At 42.8% G+C, this 22879-nt stretch overlaps 1 protein-coding gene across 1 annotated transcript in view; it reads left to right on the forward strand.

Moving 5' to 3' along the window:
* LOC126198727 (zwei Ig domain protein zig-8-like) overlaps positions 1-22879 on the forward strand; it is a 1001384-nt gene that overhangs the window by 789540 nt on the left and 188965 nt on the right. The window lies entirely within an intron of this gene.

The following is a 22879-nucleotide window of genomic DNA, read 5'->3' on the forward strand; positions in this document are numbered from 1 at the left end:
GTAACTTTTTAAGCATGTATTTATGTCCATAAACTAGCTTTAGAATCTTTTCAGGTTCATCTACATGTATATCTATACTCCCCAAACCACAGTGAAGTGTATGGGAGGAACTAAGTCTCATGGTACCAATTGTTCAGCCTTCCTCCCGTTTCATTTACTTACACTACTGGCCATTAAAATTGCTACACCACGAAGATGACGTGCCACAGACGCGAAATTTAACTGACAGGAAGAAGATGCTGTGATATGCAAATGATTATCTTTTCAGAGCATTCACACAGGGTTCGTGCCGGGGACGATACTTACAACGTGCTGCCATCAGGAAAGTTTCCAACCGATTTGCCATACACAAACAACAATTAAACGGCGTTGTCTGGTGAAACCTTGTTGTGATGCCTCGTGTAAGGAGGAGAAATGCGTACCATCACGTTTCCGACTTTGATAAAGGACGGGTTGTAGCCTATCGCGAATGCGGTTTATCGTATCGCGACATTGCTGCTCGCGTTGGTCGAGATCCAATGACTGTTAGCAGAATATGGAATCGGTGGGTTCAGGAGGGTAATACGGAACGCCGTGCTGGATCCCAATAGCCTCGTATTACTAGCAGTCGAGATGACAGGCATCTTATCCGCATGGCTGTAACGGATCGTGCAGCCACGTCACGATCCCTGAGTCGACAGATGGGGACGTTTGCAAGACAACAACCATCTGCACGAAGAGTTCGACGATGTTCGCAACAGCATCGACTATCAGCTCTGAGACCATGGCTGCGGTTACCCTTGACGCTGCATCACAGACAGGAGCTCCTGCGATGGTGTACTCAACGAAGAAACTGGGTGCACGAATGACAAAACGTAATTTTTTCGGATGAATCCAGGTTCTGTTGACAGCATCGCGATGGTCGCATCCGCGTTTGGCGACATCGCGGTGAACACACATTGGAAGCGTGTATTCGTCATCGCCATACCGGCGTATCACCCGACGTGATGGTATGGGGTGCCATTGGTTACACGTGTCGGTCACCTCTTGTTCCCATTGACGGCACTTTGAACAGTGGACGTTACATTTCAGATGTGTTACGACCCGTGGTTCTGCCCTTCATTCCATTCCTGCAAAATCCTACATTTCACCAGGATAATTCACGACCGCATGTTGCAGGTCCTGTACGGGCCTTTCTGGACACAGAAATTGTTCGACTGCTGCCCTCGCGAGCACATCCTCCAGATTTCTCACCAATCGATAACTTCTGGTCAATGGTGGCCGAGCAACTGGCTCTTCACAATACGCCAGTCACTACTCTTGATGAACGGTGGTATCGTGTTGAAGCTGCATGGGCAGCTGTGCCTGTACACGCCATCCAAGCTCTGTTCGACTCAATGCCCAGGCGTATCAAGGCTGTTATTACGGCCAGAGGTGGTTGTTCTGGGTACTTATTTCTCAGGATCTATGTAATCACATGTCAGTTGTAGTATAATATATTTGTCCAATGAATACCCGTTTGCCGGCCGAAGTGGCCGCGCGGTTCTGGCACTGCAGTCTGGAACCGCGAGACCGCTACGGTCGCAGGTTCGAATCCTGCCTCGGGCATGGATGTGTGTGATGTCCTTAGGTTAGTTAGGTTTAATTAGTTCTAAGTTCTAGGGCACTAATGACCTCAGCAGTTGAGTCCCATAGTGCTCAGAGCCATTTGAACCATTTGAATACCCGGTTATCATTTGCAGTTCTTCTTGGTGTAGCAATTTTAATGGCCACTAGTGTATGTAACATCGTAAAAATGATTGATTAAGACCTCTGTGTTTCCGGTAAGATATCTAACCTCGTATTCACGACCCATGTGGGAACAATAAGTAGAAGGTTGTAACATAGTCCTAGATTCATTTAAAGTTTTTTTCTAGAAGCTTATGAAGTACGTTTTCATGGGCTTCGTCTACCTTCAAGCGGCTGCCAGTTCTGTTCTTTCAGCAACATCGTGATTGATAGTTAAAAAACAGTCTTGATCGCAAATTGGAGTGACCGGTTTCAGTCCTTAAGGCTCATCTTCAGACTCTGAAATAACACACGTTCAGATAGAGGGATCCTCACAGTAACGTATATACACAGAAGTAAGATTACAAACTACATATACCAAGAACTGCAGGTGGACTTCCATGGAGTAGGATGCGCCGATTAACTACGCTGAACTGACTACTGAATAGATAGGCAGGGAGTGTTCTTAAATAACACTGGTTCCACTCACCGTCCTGTGTATGACATCAGAGTTAACCAATCAGAAGTACAGTGTGTACTATCAGCATAAAATGTATTACAGTAGTCTATATTACTAAGATCTGAAGATGAGTTATAGGTAAAATACATCGTAAAGTTGCTAAGAAATATCTGTTCGTCAAAAAATATACACTGTAGTAAACAATTATTTTAAAATAAAGTAGTCTATGCTGCCCTCTGTTATCCATTCCGTAATATACATGATGTTGGCAAAGATATATGGAATAGATGCCAAAGGTTGCTATGGTGATAGAGAGAAGCTAGTAGCAAAGATAATCTATATGGACGTTGAGGCTTGCCGTAGAAACGGCGTCCTATATCGATGCAACTTCGTGATTATATACCATGGTCCGAACAAACCTGTGACCATTCGTGCAATCCTTTCTGCATCAGTCCAATTTCCCCTATTAGTCCTGCTTCGTATTGGTGCCACACATTAGAGCAGTATTCTATATTGGGTCGCTTGGGTGGTTTGCATGCCATTTACTTTGCTGATTGATTGAATTTCCCCAGTTTTCTACCAGTGAATTGCAGTCTGCTACCTTTTTACCTACGACTGAGACTATGTGATCATTCCCTTTCATATCCCTAAAACTTGTTACACCAGCATATTTGTTTGAGATAACCAGCTCCATTGTGACTCAGTGATATTATTGTCATACGATACTGTGCTTTTTTATTTTGTGAAGAACACAGTTTTACAGTTCTGAACATTTGTAGCAAGCAGCCACCCTCTGAACCACTTTGAAATCTTATCAACATCTGGCTGAATACTTGCAATGGCAACATGAACAAGTACAAAGATTTACATATTCGGTAAAATAGAAAGAGTAGCAATAATGTCACATTTCATTAAGCGGCCTTAACTGCTAGATCAGAACACGTGCATATGGTGGAACTAAGGCTCTAGTTTAAAAGAATAGTTGACCATTCTCTGGACAGATATGTACCCAGTAGAACAGTTCAAAAATGGTTCAAATGGCTCTGAGCGCTATGGGACTTAACATCTATGGTCATCAGCCCCCTAGAACTTAGAACTACTTAAACCTATCTAACCTAAGGACATCACACAACACCCAGTCATCACGAGGCAGAGAAAATCCCTGACCCCGCCGGGAATCGAACCCGGGAACCCGGGGGTAGAACAGTTCGTGATGGGAGGCACCTTCCGTGGCGTATACTATAATCTCTGTAAACAAATTCCTAAACCAACAGAGACTACTGCACAGTAGATATAAAACAAAGCAGAGGACTATTGATGGAGAGATTTTGAATGAAAAGCAGGTGTAGAACTTGAGTATTCCTCACCTGAATTATTCGAAAACTATTTTAAGTAAACAAAAATACAAATGCCAATATTTAACAGTTGAATAGTCGCAGCTAAGTGTATTCTACGCCATACATAATGAATAAACCTCATACTGTCGTCCAAAAAGTTCCAAGACTGATTTTATTCCAGGCGTATAAGCGACGATAACGCAGTAGCTACGGTGGCGGCTTCTACTACGTGGATAATTTGGAAATCATAGTTTAGTGACTGGCACAGGGTACATCGAACCACCGTCACAATAATTCTCTATTATTCCAATATAGAAAGGCGCGTTTAAAAAAGAGCACCTATATCTTTCCATGCGAGCTCTGATTTATTTTATTATGATAATCGTTTCTCCCTTTGTAAGTCGGCGTTAAAAAAATATTTTCAAATTCGGAGAAAAAAATCAAATGACCGTATGGCATTGCTGCCGCGAGGCCCCTTCCGGGCCAAGTGCGAGTCTTATTTCAGTCGACCCCACATTGGGCGACTTGCGTGCCGGTGATGAGGATGAAATGATGATCAGGACAACACAACACCCAGTCCACGAAAAGATAAAATCTCCAACCCGGCCGGGAATCGAACCTGGGCCCACTGCAAGCAGGCGGACAATTCGGAGGAAGAGGTTGGTGATTGAAATTTCGTGCTATTACGCCGCAGTGAAAAACACATTTGTTTTAATGCTGTCCATTCCAAATCCTGTATCATGTCAGTGCTATTCTCTCCCCCATTTCTCGGTAATACAAAACGTGCTACTCTTCTTGGACTTTCTCGATGTACTCCGTTAATCCTGTCTGTTAATGATCCCACTCGGCGCAGCAGTACTCCAAAAAGAGGACGGACAAGCGAATTGTAGGCAGTCTCTCTAGAACATATGCTGCATGTTGTAAGTGTTCTGCCCATAAAACGGAGTCTTTGCTTCGCCTTCCCCACAACATTCTGTTTATGTTCTTTCAGATTTAAACTGATCGTAATTGTAGTTCCTAAGTAATTAGTCGAATTTGTGGCCTTTATAATTGACTGGTTTACAGTGTAACCGAAGTTTAAGGGATTCCTTTTAGCACACATGTGACTGACCTCACGCTTTACACTCTTTAGGGTAAACTGCCAATTTTCGCAGAATACAGATATCTTTTATAAATCGCTTGTCAGTTTGTTTTGATATTCTGATGACTTTAATAGATGATAAACGACAGTATCATCTGAAAACAACCTAAGACGGCTGCTCATATTTTCTCATAAATCGTATAAAACAGCAGAGGGCCTATAACACTACCGAGGGGAACGCCGAAAATTACTTCTGTTTTACTCCATGACTTTCTTTCACTTACTACGAACTGTGTATTCTTCGACAGGAAATCAAAAATCCATTCATATGACTGAAACGATATTCCATAAGCAAGCAATATGACTGCAAGCCGCATGCGAAGTACAGTGTCAAAAACGTTCTGGAAATCTGGAAATACAGAATCAGTTTGGACTTCCGTGTCAGCATTACTCAACACTTCGTCTGAGTAAAGAGATAGTTTGTATCACAAGAACGATGTTTTCTAAATCCGTGTTGACTGTGTGTCAATATACCGTTCCGTTCGAGGTAATTCATAATGTTCGAACACAATGTACGTTTCAAAATCCTGCAGCATATGGACATTAATGATATGGTCCTGTAATTTAGTGCATTACTCCTACTGCCTTTCTTGAATACTGGTGGACCAGTGCAACTTTCCAGTCTCTGGGTGCGACTATTTCGTCGAGCGAGCGGTTGTATATGATTGCTATGTATGGAGCTATTGTATCAGGATACACTGAAAGGAATCTAATTCGTGTACTGTCTTTACCTGCAGACTTATTAAGTGATTTAAGTTGCTTCACTACTCCGATGATATCTACTTCTAAGCTACTCATGTTGGCAGCTGTTCTGGAATATTCACTTCGTTTTCTTTACCGAAGGAATTCCGGATGGCTGTTTAGTAAGTCTGGTTCAGCAACACGTTATCGACAATATTTCCATTGCTATCGCCCAGAGATGCGATTGCTTTTGTCTTGCCGCTGGCGTATTTTACATACGAGGTGCATTCAAGTTCTAAGGCCTCCGATTTTTTTTTTCTAATTAACTACTCACCCGAAATCGATGAAACTGGCGTTACTTCTCGACGTAATCGCCCTGCAGACGTACACATTTTTCACAACGCTGACGCCATGGTTCCATGGCAGCGGCGAAGGCTTCTTTAGGAGTCTGTTTTGACCACTGGAAAATCGCTGAGGCAATAGCAGCACGGCTGGTGAATGTGTGGCGACGGAGAGTGTCTTTCACTGTTGGAAAAAGCCAAAAGTCACTAGGAGCCAGGTCAGGTGAGTAGGGAGCATGAGGAATCACTTCAAAGTTGTTATCACGAAGAAACTGTTGCGTAACGTTAGCTCGATGTGCGGGTGCGTTGTCTTGGTGAAACAGCACACGCGCAGCCCTTCCCGGACGTTTTTGTTGCAGTGCAGGAAGCAATTTGTTCTTCAAAACATTTTCGTAGGATGCACCTGTTACCTTAGTGCCTTTTGGAACGCAATGGGTAAGGATTACGCCCTCGCTGTCCCAGAACATGGAAACCATTATTTTTTCAGCACTGGCGGTTACCCGAAATTTTTTTGGTGGCGGTGAATTTGTGTGCTTCCATTGAGCTGACTGGCGCTTTGTTTCTGGATTGAAAAATGGCATCCACGTCTCATCCATTGTCACAACCGACGAAAGGAAAGTCCCATTCATGCTGTCGTTGCGCATCAACATTGCTTGGCAACATGCCACACGGGCAGCCATGTGGTCGTCCGTCAGCATTCGTGGCACCCACCTGGATGACACTTTTCACATTTTCAGGTCGTCATGCAGGATTGTGTGCACAGAACCCACATAAATGCCAACTCTGGAGGCGATCTGTTCAACACTCATTCGGCGATCCCCCAAAACAATTATCTCCACTTTCTCGATCATGTCGTCAGACCGGCTTGTGCGAGCCGAAGGTTGTTTCGGTTTGTTGTCACACGATGTTCTGCCTTCATTAAACTGTCGCACCCACGAACGCACTTTCGACATATCCATAACTCCATCATCACATGTCTCCTTCAACTGTCGATGAATTTCAATTGGTTTCACACCACGCAAATTCAGAAAACGAATGATTGCACGCTGTTCAAGTAAGGAAAACGTCACCATTTTAAGTATTTAAAACATTCTCGTCGCTGGCGGTAAAATTCCATCTGCCGTACGGTGCTGCCATTTCTGGGACGTATTGACAATGAACGCGGCCTCATTTTAAAACAATGTGCATGTTTCTATCTCTTTCCAGTCCGGAGAAAAAAAATCGGAGGCCTTAGAACTTGAATGCACCTCGTATGGCCAGAATCACTTTGGATTTGGTGCCAGGTTTCGAGAAAAAGTTTCGTTTTGGAAACTATTATAAATATCTAGCATTGAAGTCCGCTCTAAATTTCGAGCTCTGTATAAGATCCAATCGTGGAGATTTTGCGTTCGTTTGAATTTGGTGTGGTACAGATACCTCAGTTTCTGTCGACGCTGTTTCTTTGAATTTCAGCGGCATCTGTTCCACACTTACCGATACGTTATTACCTTGGAAGGAGTGGCGATTGTCTTTCAGGTAGGCGTCAAATGAGTTTTTATATGCTTTTTCAACAGGTACATTATTTGTTTAGTTTTGGAGGATTTGGGAGTTACAGTAGTGAGCCTCGTTAAGAGAATCCTGTGTTCACTAATCCCTGCATCCATTCTGATACTCGTTCTACCTCAGGATTATTTGTTTCTAAGAGGTCAAGTGAATTTCACAACCGTTTACTATTCAAATGGTCTCATGAACTAACTGCTCGAAATAATTTAGCACAATAACGGATGAAGTTTCACGCGTGCCTCCGGATTTAAACATGTATTTTTGCCAACTTACCGAGGGTAAATGGCAGTCACAACCCACTATAATTGTGTGAGTGGGGCACGTGATTGAAATTAGACCCCAATTGTCTTCTAACGTTTCAATAGTTCCATCATCTGAGTTGGGAGGACGGTAAAAGGATCCAATCATTATTTTATTCCGGATGCCAAGAGTTACTTCTATCCATAATCACTCACAGGAAGTATTTACTTCAATTTCGCTACAAGGTAAACTATTTCTAACAGCAACAAATACGCTATCGCCGACTGTGTTTAGCGTACCCTTTCAGAGCACCGTTAGGCGGAACGTATCTCCGGCTTTAGCCACTTTTAGTGCCTATAATGATTTGAGCATCCATGCTTTCTACTAGCGCTTAGAGTTCTGATGATTTCCCAACACGGCTACGACAATTTACAACTGTTACACAGTTGGTTTCTCGATATACGGCCTTCCTGTGTTCAACCTAAACCCTGAGAGATTGAAGTCCTTTTTGTGTTTCAGCGATACTCTGTAACCTAAACCAACCTCCCAGTCCACGCCACATCACGCCATCTTGAAATAATGATTGTAAACAACAGATGCGCATATAATTAGTCAATTGGGCGCTGACAGAGATAAATTGTGCACGTGCGACAGTAGTGTGTTGATGCTGTTATGGAATAAATTACAATGGTGGAAAAATAGACATCTGTAAAGTTTTCAAGAGAGTCTCCATAACGTTTTGAAGACGAAACAAGTGTATGCTTATTATTTTCCAAACTTTGACTTACAGACAAAAATAACGACTCGTGGATGAGTGCCGCGTTTGCCTCAAACAAAAAAAGCAGACATTTTCCCCTGGGAAAAATCATAACGGGTGACAAGGCTTGGTGATATCAATACGAACCTGCCAAAAAACAACAAAGTGCAGAATGGGTCTCTGATTGTGGTCAAGATGGAACAAGATGCGAATGTGTCACACGAGTTGAACAACTTTCTAGAGAAGGTTTTCAAAAGGTTGAATGAGCAATCGGTCCATTGTACTAAAGCAGGCGGAGGACGGGGGTTGGAGATCATGTAGAACACCTGAAGGAGTAATACCATCATCTAAATTCTTTTCTTCATCAATCCATTCCTCTATAGTAATAGGAATGGTGAAAAATTTAGATGACTATTACTCATTATGCTGTATCTACACTTCGCAACAGAATCAAAGGATCACATTTTAGAAAGCTTACACTTTTCTCACGTTGCGACGTGAAAGTTTAAGATTTGGCTCAAATGTAACGTTCCTCTGTAACAGTGCGAAAGTACGGCGCCCCGCAATGTCACCCTTGGGCTCGGCGAAGCTTAAAACAGCAAGGTGTTGACACAATAAAATAAGAGACCTGAGCACAGAAGCTCATGCCAGCTCTAAGGTGGGTGAATGATGTTACTTCGACACCCAATGTTACCACAATTCTGCTCAACCCCCACTGAGGACGCGTCACATGGTAGAGAGGACGTCACATCCGCTCTTACCCATAATTCACCCCTTCGTTAGACACCTCTGTGATGGAGGTGAGAACCGCGACGCCTAGCGTTGAAATCACATGTGTTCCTTATGGTTGTCTATGTAAAACATTTCAGACGCACCGCCGATCGGGGGAACGACACAAAAAGACCTCCGGTAGGTGGCATAAAGAGCGTCAGCGAAACCATCCCTCCCTAGAGGCTTTCATTTTCACGCATTTTGCGCTAGAAAAGGGCAACTTTGAGTGCGATGTGGAACAGGACGACATTTTTCAAATTTCGCCACTGCTAAGCCAGGCCAGGGAAACAATGGTACCCGTCGCTCTTCGAAGAACGCCTGTACATTCCTGCAGTATGTGGCCGTGCATGGTCCTATTGAAATGTGCCTTGTGGAAGTGCATGAAGCAGGGGGAGTACCTCAGGCTCCACCACCTCCGTTAGGTACCGGTTGTTGTTCAAAGTGTCCGCAATACGTACGAGGCGAGATCGGTTGTTGTAACCAATGGCGCCCCAAACCATCACACCTGTTGTTTGTCCGCTATGCCGCACCACAATGCAGCCCTCCATGTTGCGTTCACCACGGTACCGCCGGACACGTATACAGCCATCACTACAGGACAAGTTGAAGCGGAACTCATCCGAAAAGATTACATGTTGCCACAGCATCCCAGTGACGATGTTCACGTGCCCCTTGCAGTCGGAGGAGCTTGTGGTTTCTGGACAATGAAAGCCAACGTAATGGCATGCGTGCGACCAGTCCAACCTGCAGCAGACGGCGACGAACCATCGATGCAGACAAGTTCACACCTGTTGCTGTGCTCCAGCGACGAGCCCAACACTGTGGATGACGCTGTACGGTCCGTAATGGCCATGCGGACAAGATGACGGTCTGAAATGATAATGAAATCAAGACCCTAAGCTGTCGACAGGCCTTGATAAGCATCAACGGGGACAGTTGAAAATGGCATATGCATCTGAGTCACTGAGGGCACAGAGGATACTACGACTGCGGGGATTTTTCCTTTCTACGCTCCCCGTGACACCCACATTCCAAACTTAATGTCCATAAACTACATTCGTAGTGCCCCTGCCCATTGTACTAATTACTCGCCGCAGACAATCTTAGAGAGTTCCGTAAGAGTTCGGGCAATGCGTGTGCATCCAGCACAGAAGGTCAATGGCCGGTTAGCCTTAACTATATTATGATGGTATCTGCTCTTTCGGACATGTCCGAAAGAAAAGATGCCATATTCATAAAGATGACGGTAATCCCGTGCTGTGGTCATGTTCCGTCGTCCAGTTCCCGCTCGTCGCTGCGTACGTCCTTCCTCTATCCACTGCTACCACACACGCATCACTGTCGTAGCAGCATGCCCTGTGCGAGCCGAAATGTCACGGTATGACAACCTCGTTTCCCGGAGACCGATCGTTCTGCCCCGTTCGAACTCGCTCACATGCCGATATGGCTTCCTCTGACGTCGACGAGGCATAATGTATACTGTATTGTTTCCATCTTGTGTGACAGCTCTGCACCGACTCCACTAGGTGCAACACCGACCCTGTCGGACCGACACGAGAGGGCTCTGCTCGGTCTACGTGTAGCCCATCTCGCTGCAACACGTATCACGTATTGCTTGCACACCCGTCGCCACTTACGCCAAGTGTGGCGCTATTCGGGTAATTCCTTCTCGGTGTTACACTTTTTACAAACTGCAGTGTAGGTTACGTGGATTTCAGTCAGTTATTCATTTAACTAAAACTCTCAACGAATCGTCAGGTATTATTGGTTTCACAGTCTTACGTCCTACTACAGTTGCAAAGTTTTCACCAGACGCGTTTCACTTTTATTAATAAAATACCTTCTGTGATCATTCTGAAAAAGTGGTATGTATTATACGTCTCTATTATGCTATTTATAGATTTACAGTATTTCTTTACAAAATTGGCGTACAATTTACTTATTGCGTTTGTGCCTTTTGTTTATGTATTCTGAAGTCTTATGCTTATTTTGTCGATGTTACCGAAGGACGAAACTGTATAAAACATGGTTACAATGGACTTCAGAACATGAAATTTATTATGAACATTCAAGTTCTAACCATGTAAACACAGTAAGACCTGTCTGAGAAGAAAGAAAAGACAATTCTCTTTCATTTCGAAGAACCCGGAGTGGTATACTCATTATCAATGGTTAGCCTTCAGATTATGACTGAATGACAACTGCTTTTTAACAAATACCGTCGAATGAAAGGTGAAAAAAATCCAATAAAAGCCCTCCGCTTTTCGCTTCTTTAAGCAATATGAATATACTATGCAGATGCTCTGTAGTTGTCAGGGCCTTTGTAATCCATTATTCTGAATGGTTTAATTAAAGACTCGGCAAGGCAATAATTCCAGTTAGCTTTTCAATTTAAAAAAAGGGGAATGAAATCAGAAATGCGGCACTGGATTAATTTCTTTCTCACTAGGGCTGTAAGCTCGAAAGGACATTGCAGCAAATTACGGAATGTAGAAGGAATATTGTTTTAATAGTTATAAGTTTTCTCGAATCTTAAGTAACCTCTTGGCCTTGATAATATTTTGTTTCTCTCAGTAAGGAGAAATAAATGTCCATGCGATGTACCTGTGCATTCGTTGTTTTTTTTTTTTTTTTGGAGCAAGATAAAATCTTTTTCAGCAGAAACTAGTCACATTTTGAAGTAGGGAAGGTACAGAAAATTATTCTGGCCACTATTACTTATTAATTGTTGCGAATGGATATTTATATGGAAATTTAAGGTCTACCTTCTACTGCACAAAGCAAATTAATTTATGAATATTTATATACCATTCGTTACATGTACCTTTATGTTGTATTACCTCAGCAGTGTATTAAGCTATGGTGTTACCTAACAAATGTAGGCAAGTAGCATTCTGACGACATTCTACACCTATATTCTGTATAGCACTGTAAGTGCATGGCAGAGGGTACATCACACTGTATGGATTATTAGGGCTTTTTTCCGTTCAATCCAAGTATGGAGCGCGGCAAGAATGTTTAAATGCCTCTAGGAGTGCTGTGATTGATCCAATCTTGTCCTCACGATCTCAATGGGAGCGATATGTAGGGGGTTCCAGTATACTCCTAGAGCCGTCATTTAAATCTTGATCTCCAAGTAGCTAGTAGACTTTCTGAGGAAAGTTTCCAGGTCAAGGGGCCTGCTAGTTCATTTTTTCATCATCTTACTGACACTCATCCGTAAGTTAAACAAACCTGTAACAATTCGTTCTGCCCTTCTCTGCATACTTTCAATGTCACCGGATATTCCTATGATTCGGGTTCCCCACGCTTAAGCAGTATTGTACGATGGGTCGAAAAAGTGATTTGCAAGCAGTCTCCGCTCTGAAATGATTGCATTTCCCTAGTAGTTTTTTTGGCTCTTCAATGCATAAACACTGTCCAGTGATCACCAGTGAAAAAAATGAATAACCATATTCTTCTGCGAGGACTTCTGCGAGACGTGCAGGAAGAGAGTCAGTGAAGTTCTGGAAGGTACCGACAGTTATGTGGATCCATATCCACTGCATTGCCGTGGCCATCTGCTCAAAGGTGTCTCGGCAGAAGATCCATGATGAGAACAGTCCGATCGGGGAGGTCCCACAGATACCTGATTCGGTTTAAATCTGACTGGCCCAACAAAATAACACACTACGTGCTCACTAACCAGAAATCCTCAATCCAATCATAAATTCCTCTGATACCACTTACAATTATACTTTTGATAAGAAGCAGAGCTGTGGTACTAACAAGGGAACCTCCCCATCGCACCCCCCTCAGATTTAGTTATAAGTTGGCACAGTGAATAGGCCTTGGAAAACTGAACACAGATCAATGGAGAAAACAGGAAGAAGTTGTGTGAAACCGTGAAAAAAATTAGTAAAATATACAAACTGAGTAGTCCATGCGCAAGATAAGCAACATCAAGGAGAACGTGTGCTCAGGAGCGCCGCGGTCTCGTGGTCAGCGTGAGTAGCTGCGGAACGAGAGGTCCTGGGTTCAAGTTTTCCCTTGACTGAAAATTTTACTTTCTTCATTTTCGCAAAGTTATGATCTGTCCGTTCGTTCATTGACGTCTCTGTTCACTGTAATAAGTTTAGTGTCTGTGTTTTGCGACCGCACAGCAAAACCGTGCGATTAGTAGACGAAAGGACGTGCCTCTCCAATGGGAACCGAAACCATTTGATCGCAAGGTCATAGGTCAATCGATTCCTCCACGGGAAAACACGTCTGATATATTCTATACGACACTGGTGACGGCATGTGCGTCACATGACAGGAATATGTTGTCGACCCACCTAACTTGTACACTTAGCGAATGGGTAAAAAGATTCTTCTACCTTGCCCGATTTAGGTTTTCTTGTGGATGTGATAATCACTCCCAAAAAAATGACGAAAACATAAGAGTTTTCACATAAACTGAAAATAAAAAATTAAAATTTTCACTCGAGGGAAGACTTGAACCTAGGACCTCTTGTACCGTAGCTGCTCTCGCTAACCACGGTACCACGGCGCTGCTTGACTCCCTGTGTCCTTGATGTTGCATATCTTCGAATAGACTATTCAGTTTGTATATTTTACTAATTCTTTTCATAGTTCCACACAACTTCTTCCTGTTTCCTCGATTGATCTGTGTTCAGTTTTTCAAGGCCTATCCACTGTGCCAACTTATAATTAAATCTGAGGGGGGTGCGATGGGGAGGTTCCCTTATAAGTCAAAAGCTTCTAGGAAATCGAGAAATACTGCATCAACATGACTGCCTTTATCCATGAGTTTCAGGATGTCGTGTGTGAGAAAACTGCGAGAAGGGTTGCATATAATTTATCTTTTCGAAATCCATGCTGGTTCGCATGGAGGAGGTCATTCTGTTCGAGATACCACGTTATGTTTGAGTTCAGAACATGTTGTTAGATTCCACTACACATGGGTGTCTACTCATCTTGCAGACAGATTTGACCCGTGCTTTTATCCATTTACTGGATGCAGTTTTTTTTTTTTCGTGAAGTAATCAATTTATAACTGTTCGTTCAGTCACTGCGGTGCCAGTTACTTCTCGAATTCCTGTTGCAGACGCAGTACAATGAGTAACAGCCATACGGCGAACACGATGGTCTTCCCTCTCGGTAGTGCCACGTAGCCGTCCGGAGCCTGGTCCTCTTGCAACCGTGACCATCGCTGCCAGCAATCATGTGCATCGTCTATATTACTGCCATGTCTTTCTGCAGTATCTTGGAAATTATATCAAGCTTCTCGTTGCCACATTAGAAGACCTCGTTCAAAATCAGTGACCAGCTCTTAATGCCGTCTTCGTCTTCCTAACGGCATTCCTGATTAACATCAACTCAACACTTCCAATCTCAAAGGTAACTAACGCTCTTACTGTTACCAGTGCGTGTTTAAAGCAAATTTGATTTGCACCCTCATAGTGGCGCTATTAGCGCTACGCTTATACGACTGGTACGAAATCTGAATAGATGCCATCTTTCAGATCCAGAAAGGTGCCTAACAACCTTGCTTCGTGTAGCACAACTCCTTCTTGGTGTTTGGTTTTTTCCACTAGTGTAGTTAAAAGAGGGGCTAATTCAGACGGATATTTTTGTGTAGGAATTCTATCGGGCCCTAGGGACCTTGTCCGGTTTTAACGATTTCAGCTGTTTCTCAACGCCATTTACACAGATATCTCTTTCACTCATCTTTTCAGTGATACTAGAATTAAATTGGGATAGTAGTCTTGGACATTTCTTTGTATATTAACATTTCAAAACAGAGTCAAACGTATCTATTTTTGTTTTGACTCTCAGTTTCAGTTCCAGTCTTGTCCATTAATGACTGAAAGTTAACTTTGGTGCCACCAACTGCTTTTGCATACAGACAGAATTTTGTTGGGCTTTGTGAAAGATCTTTCCACATTATATGCTGCGGTGGTCATTGATGATTAACGTATGATTGCAGTATGATTAGGGAAATGATGTACAAACGAACCAAGATTCTCTCTTAAGTTTTCAGTTATATTAGGAGGTGAGTGTTATAGATGCCTACAATTGATGCTAAATCTTGCCGAAACACACATGTGCAGCTTCAATTTCCATCTCGGGGAATCTGAGTTTCTTGTATACTGTGACCGAACTTCATTGCCCATTTCTCAATGCTTTCGGCATGCGTTCGGGTTAAACAGCCTCGGTACGCATTACGTGTGATTCAAATTCAGAACTTTGCTGCATATGCTTCTGCAGTTAATTACTAGGAATTTAATACCCTCTCCTGAGGAAGACATTTCTTCATTTCAGCGTGACGACTGCCGACTTGTATAATCGTCCCTATGTTCGGGAGACACTAGCACGAACTCTTTTTTTTTTTCTTAAGGTTTGGCACTTTTTCGAAGTGTAGATGTAAGTAGGCTGTTTAGGTTTTTATATTGGTAACGCCACGTAGCGCTCTGTATGAAAATCACTGGCTGTGCTGTGTGCTGTCTGTGGCTGGTTGGCATTGTTGAAATATTCTTTATTGAAGTGGGCAGTTGGCTGTTAACAGCGCGTAGCGTTGCGCAGTTGAAGGTGAGCCGCCAGCAGTGGTGGATGTGGGGAGAGAGATGGCGGAGTTTTGAGAGCGGATGATCTGGACGTGTGTCCATCAGACGAAATTTGTAGGACTGGATGTCATGAACTGATATATATATTTTATGACTTTTGAACACTATTAGGGTAAATACATTGTTTGTTCTTTATCAAAATCTTTCATTTGCTAACTATGCCTATCAGTAGTTAGTGACTTCAGTAGTTAGAATCTTTTATTTGGCTGGCAGTATTGGCGCTCGCTGTATTGCAGTAGTTCGAGTACTGAAGATTTTTGTAAGTGATTCATGAAAGGTATAGGTTATTGTTAGTCAGGGCCATTCTTTTGTAGGGATTATTGAAAGTCAGTTTAGTGATGATCAGAATAATTAAAGAGGGAAATGTCTGAGTACGTTCAGTTTTGCTCAGCTGTTTGAAAATCAAATAACGTAAGGGGTTTACCAGCACAGTAATTCACTAATTTTTCAAAGGTGACTTTTCATAGAGAATGGTAACAAAGTAAATAAAGAAAAATGTAGGGTGCAATACAGTAGGTAGGAACGTAAATGAATAAATGATTTGGTAATAACCAAAATGAAAAAAACCTGTGAAGCTGTTTCACGACATTCCGTTGAATGTCCTGATTAAGTGTTTTAAGAGAAACTAATCGTTTAATCTAAACCAAAAGGAAGTAAGTTTCCTTGTTAGAGTCAACTAGTGGTCAGTATGTGTGTACTTCCGTAGGTACTATCGAAATAGTTTACTCTAGTGTGTTTAAAAACTTTTTTTATGCACAGTTTGCGTAACAGAATTTTTAAACAGACAACGCTCAGGAAATTATTAAACATGCCCATATCGTTTTCCTGTCTAGTGCGTGCACAGTGAATGTAGCAGTTCCTTCTGAAAGAGGCACTACTGTCAGCAACATATACTGACTTGCTGGATTTGTGCAATAAAGTAGTGTATTTAGTGGACATTACTCGGAGGAAATGTTATCCAAGGAAAGGGAAATGGAAAAGTCACTTTTCGTGACAACAAATTGCTCACAAAACTCCCATATACACTATTCTAATAACAGCTGTATCTCATTAAAAGCGAGGCATTTTCATTCCGATAAATAAAGATCGGTTCTAGGTGGTTTTATTGGATGTTACTCGAGACAATATCTGATAAAAACAAAACAGCACTTGACTGTTAACTTGTAATGGAATTACAATATTGTTTGTAGCTAATTAATCTGTACTGTACATAAATATCCTAGACATTTCATAATAGTAACGTGGCCTCTTTATATCAATGTGACTTTATACAACAATACAAATACACTGATGTCGTAGAATGATCTGAGATGCAATGATCTGAGGAGATACAAGCATCTATCTATGTTAGGGATTCTATATTGCCAATATTTTTATCATAAGTGGCCCGTTGTTTGTTATTTTGCACGTTAAAAATGTCATAAACATATCTTTTCAAGTGCAACCCGTCTTGTTTTATGGTGACAACCAAGCAGGATCACTGCCCTGTATTAAACAGTCCACTCAAACAATAGATGAAAAATGTCAAGGCACGTATCACATCGAGCTGAGACTGAAAGGGCCGGCCGCGGTGGTCTCGCGGTTCTAGGCGCGCAGTCCGGAACCGTGCGACTGCTACGGTCGCAGGTTCGAATCCTGCCTCGGGCATGGATGTGTGTGATGTCCTTAGGTTAGTTAGGTTTAAGTAGTTCTAAGTTCTAGGGGACTGATGACCACAGCAGTTGAGTCCCATAGTGCTCAGAGCCATTTGAGCCATTTTGAGACTGAAAGGACACGCCACCATTGGGTTAGTGTGCACCAATGCAGTCTACACATGTTACCCGGCACTCAAGTCGGAACGCGTACCTTTCTTTTCTCTCTATTGTGCGAATGTTTCAGATGATACTAAAATTAATTTTTAGTGTTCTTAATAACTTTCTCGCTATAATTTTCTATTAGGTCTAACAGAAAGCAAATCCATCAGCATCGACATTTTTCGTTACAAGGCGGAACAGTTTCACCCCTGTTACGGTATTTTATTTGGTATCCCGTAATACTTTCATGTTTTCGCGATAAAGTTTGTATCAAATGCTTTATAAACTTAGAGAATGTTCATATTTTTTTTCTCCAAATATTTCAGTGATTCTATTTTTTTCCACGGGCTTAAGTAAAAAATTATTTTTGTCCAAAATTTCTTGTAACTTCAGTTTCTGTTTCTTTATTCGTAGCAACTGCCAAAAATTTCTTTTGGAAAATACATCATATTCTAGACTAAAAATAAATATGTCTAATACCCTTTTAGAAATTTTTACGAACATCTGAAATTATCCTTAACTGGCAATGGTGTAAGACGGTGTGATGACCTTGAGGAGCCTATTTTCGTGACAGCAGTTAAAACGTTTTTTTTCAGTGGAAAATATAAAATTTTTCTGAGCATTAAAGTTTGCATGGACGCTTAGTTTCCACAGGATGTTTGCAAACGAAACGTTGGTCACCCTCACCAACAAACATACAATGCATCCGTAACACATCTCGCGTAGAATCCAGTGCCAAAGGGTCACACGAAATGCTTTGGGGGTTACTTTTCATGACAGTGGGACTGCTCGGTTGTAATGTCGAGATCAAAAGTATGATGTAATTCATCTGTCTATCGAATGGTTTCATACTGTCCACAATTCCATCTTAACGTAACTACAACATTCAACTACATCTGCAACCCGTTTTCATGGTCTAGTATATGTCTGTTCTTATTGTTTTCCCCTGTACTTCCCCTTTCTATTTCTTATTAGCTAGTCTTGGATGTCATAATACACTCCTGGAAATTGAAAAAAGAACACATTGACACCGGTGTGTCAGACCCACCATACTTGCTCCGGACACTGCGAGAGGGCTGTACAAGCAATGATCACACGCACGGCACAGCGGACACACCAGGAACCGCGGTGTTGGCCGTCGAATGGCGCTAGCTGCGCAGCATTTGTGCACCGCCGCCGTCAGTGTCAGCCAGTTTGCCGTGGCATACGGAGCTCCATCGCAGTCTTTAACACTGGTAGCATGCCGCGACAGCGTAGACGTGAACCGTATGTGCAGTTGACGGACTTTGAGCGAGGGCGTATAGTGGGCATGCGGGAGGCCGGGTGGACGTACCGCCGAATTGCTCAACACGTGGGGCGTGAGGTCTCCACAGTACATCGATGTTGTCGCCAGTGGTCGGCGGAAGGTGCACGTGCCCGTCGACCTGGGACCGGACCGCAGCGACGCACGGATGCACGCCAAGACCGTAGGATCCTACGCAGTGCCGTAGGGGACCGCACCGCCACTTCCCAGCAAATTAGGGACACTTTTGCTCCTGGGGTATCGGCGAGGACCATTCGCAACCGTCTCCATGAAGCTGGGCTACGGTCCCGCACACCGTTAGGCCGTCTTCCGCTCACGCCCCAACATCGTGCAGCCCGCCTCCAGTGGTATCGCGACAGGCGTGAATGGAGGGACGAATGGAGACGTGTCGTCTTCAGCGATGAGAGTCGCTTCTGCCTTGGTGCCAATGATGGTCGTATGCGTGTTTGGCGCCGTGCAGGTGAGCGCCACAATCAGGACTGCATACGACCGAGGCACACAGGGCCAACACCCGGCATCATGGTGTGGGGAGCGATCTCCTACACTGGCCGTACACCACTGGTGATCGTCGAGGGGACACTGAATAGTGCACGGTACATCCAAACCGTCATCGAACCCATCGTTCTACCATTCCTAGACCGGCAAGGGAACTTGCTGTTCCAACAGGACAATGCACGTCCGCATGTATCCCGTGCCACCCAACGTGGTCTAGAAGGTGTAAGTCAACTACCCTGGCCAGCAAGATCTCCGGATCTGTCCCCCATTGAGCATGTTTGGGACTGGATGGAGCGTCGTCTCACGCGGTCTGCACGTCCAGCACGAACGCTGGTCCAACTGAGGCGCCAGGTGGAAATGGCATGGCAAGCCGTTCCACAGGACTACATCCAGCATCTCTACGATCGTCTCCATGGGAGAATAGCAGCCTGCATTGCTGCGAAAGGTGGATATACACTGTACTAGTGCCGACATTGTGCATGCTCTGTTGCCTGTGTCTATGTGCCTGTGGTTCTGTCAGTGTGATCATGTGATGTATCTGACCCCAGGAATGTGTCAATAAAGTTTCCCCTTCCTGGGACAATGAATTCACGGTGTTCTTATTTCAATTTCCAGGAGTGTAGATATTTATTTATCAAGTTCCGTGGTACCATACGAGGCAAAGCTGCTTGGTCATGTAGCGAGTCAGTGCATAGTTTACAGAACGCTGATTTCAAAATTTGTGAGCAAAGCATCAACTATCGGACTTAACTTCTGAGGTCATCAGCCCCTAGCAAAGCATCAAGTAGTTAATATGGGAAAAAGTAAAGTTCTCAGCAACTACGTGGAACTGCTGTAGGGAAGAGTGTTGTATCTGGAGGGTAGTGTACCTAGGAGAATGTATGTTTACTGGTCGGTGCTTCAATATAGAGACTTATTATAGCATCGCTTGAAGGAAACCACTATAAGCAGTTCGCGGAGATTTTTGTTGTTGTGGGACAAGGTGTTTTATGCTGGGTTTCTAAATACGTGTTCTACATATTTGTTTCTTAATATGTTGCAGCTATTTGCAGGACTCTGTTAATTCTTCAGCTACATTGCTTTACGGTAGGTGAAGTTTAGTAAATTTTTAAAACTTATAACTCTTACTCGTATGGATGACCACAGACTTTTCTTTATTATAACACAGTTTCCACTTTTCGCACCACTCAGATATCGCGTCTAAATAATTTTGAAATTGGTTTTGATCTTCTGATGATTTAACAAGACGGTAAATGACAGCATCGCCTGAAGAATCTAAGAGGGCTGCCTCATAATATCTACTAAATCGTTTATGCACATTAGGAGTAATACAGGAGCTATAACACTTCCTCAGGGAACCCGGAAATAACTTCTGCTTTACTCGAAGATTTTCCGTAGATTACTACAAACTGCGACATTTCTGAAGGACCTCAGGAATCCAGTCACACAACTGAAGCCGTACTCCATATGCACATAATTTCACTAGAAATCAAAACGACTTGCAAAATCACTTGCAAAATGATTTAGATATCTGTATGGTGCGAGAAGTGGCAACTGACCCTGAATAAGGAAAAGTGTGAAGTTATTCACATGAGTACTAAAAGAAATCAGCCAAATTTCGATTACGCGATAAGTCACACAAATCTGAAGTCTGTAAATTCAACTAAATACTTGAGGATTACAATTACAAACAACCTAAATTGGAACGATCTCATAGATAATATTGTGGGTAGAGCAAACCAAAGACTGCGATTCATTGGCAGAACACTTATATGGTGCAACAGGTCTACTAAAGAGACTGCTTACACCACGCTTGTCCGCCCTATTCTGGAGTATTGCTGTGCAGTGTTGGATCCGCATCAGGTGGGATTGACGGATGACATCGAAAAGGAACAAAGAAGGGCAGCTCATTTTGTATTATCGCGAAATAGGGGAGATAGTGTCACAGACAAGTACGTGAATTGGAGTGGCAATCATTAAAACAAAGGCGATTTTCTTTGCGACGGGATCTTCTCATGAAATTTCAATCACCTCCGATTACGAATACATTCTGTTGGCATCCACCTACATAGGAAGAAATGGTCATCATGATAAAATAAGAGAAATCAGGGCTCGAACAGAAAAATTCAAGTGCTCGTTCTTCCCGCGTGCCGTTCGAGAGTGGAATGGTAGAGAGATAGCTTGAAGGTGTTTCATTGAACCCTCTGCCAGGCACTTTATTGTGAACAGCAGAGTAATCACGTAGTTGTAGATGTAGAAATCTCTTGGGAGCAACTGTGTGGAATGCCTTCTGGAAATAAAAATAACCTGGAATCAATATGAGATCCCCCTGTAGACAGCACTGTGAATAAAGAGAGAGTTCTGTTTCACAAGAACGATACTTTCTGAATCTGTGCCGACTGTGTCAATAGACCGTTACCTTCGAGATAATTGTTTATATTCGAAAGCAGTATATGTTCACAAATCCTAATAAAAATCGATATTAACATTATGGGTCTGTAATTCAGCGGATTAATGCTACTTTCTTTCTTAAGTATTTGTGTGACCTGTGCAACTTCCCATCCATTGGGTACGGATCTTTCGTTGGGTGAGCGGTTGTACATGATTCCTAAGTATGAAGTTACTGCATCAGTTTACTCTGAAAACAACCTTACTGATATACAATCTGGACCGGAAGACTTGCCTTTATTAAATGCTTTAAGCTGCTTCGCTACACCGAGGACATCTGTTTCTGAGATACTAATGTTCGCAGTTGTTGTCGATTTGAATTCTGGAATATGTAATTCGTCTTATTTCGTGAAGGAATTACTGAAATTTGAGTTCAGTAAATCTGCTTTAGTGACGCTGGCATAGGACATATTACCATTGGTATCGTGCAGTGAAAGTATTGATTGTGTCTTGCCGCTGATGTGCTTTACATACCAGAAACTATTTGGATTTTCTGTCCGATAGCGAGACAGAGTTTCATTGTGGAAGCTATTATTAAAAGCATCTCGCACTGGAGTCCGCGCTTAGTTTCGAGCTTCAGTAAAACATTGCAAATCTTGGAGATATTGTGTTGTTTTAAATTTGGCTTGCTCTTTTCGTTGCTTCTGCAACAGTGTTCTGGAGTGTTACGTGTGCCATGAGGTATCAGCACTGTCTTTTATTAATTTATGCGGTGTAAAACTCTTAACTGGCCCAGATACATTTTTTTTTCAATTTAAACCCTGTGTCGTGTACATGGGAAGGAGTTGGAGGCTTTCTCTTAGGAAGGCGTCAGCGCAATTTATCTCCTGCTTTAAATAGATACATGTTTCGTTTACCTTTGGTGAATTTGGATGTTGCGATGGTTAGTCTTGGTATAACTATCTTGTGGTCACTAACTTCTGTATCATTCATGACATTCCGTATTTGCTCAGGATTATTTGTTGCTTAGAGGTCAACACTTCGAGTGGACTCCTGAAGTAATCGCTCAAATTAATTTTATGAGAAAGCGTTCAGTACAATTTCTGAAGACGTTTGACTGCTACCAACAACTTTAAAAATGTATTTTGTCCAACACATCAAAGGTATATTGATATCAACACCAAATGTAACTGTATGAATACGATAACTATTAATTTTCTTTGAACTGTTCGGCAACTGTATCATCTGAGTCGGGGATTCGGTGAAGGGAAACGTT

This window comes from Schistocerca nitens, chromosome 8 (genome assembly GCF_023898315.1).
Source record: "Schistocerca nitens isolate TAMUIC-IGC-003100 chromosome 8, iqSchNite1.1, whole genome shotgun sequence".
NCBI lineage: Eukaryota > Metazoa > Arthropoda > Insecta > Orthoptera > Acrididae > Schistocerca > Schistocerca nitens.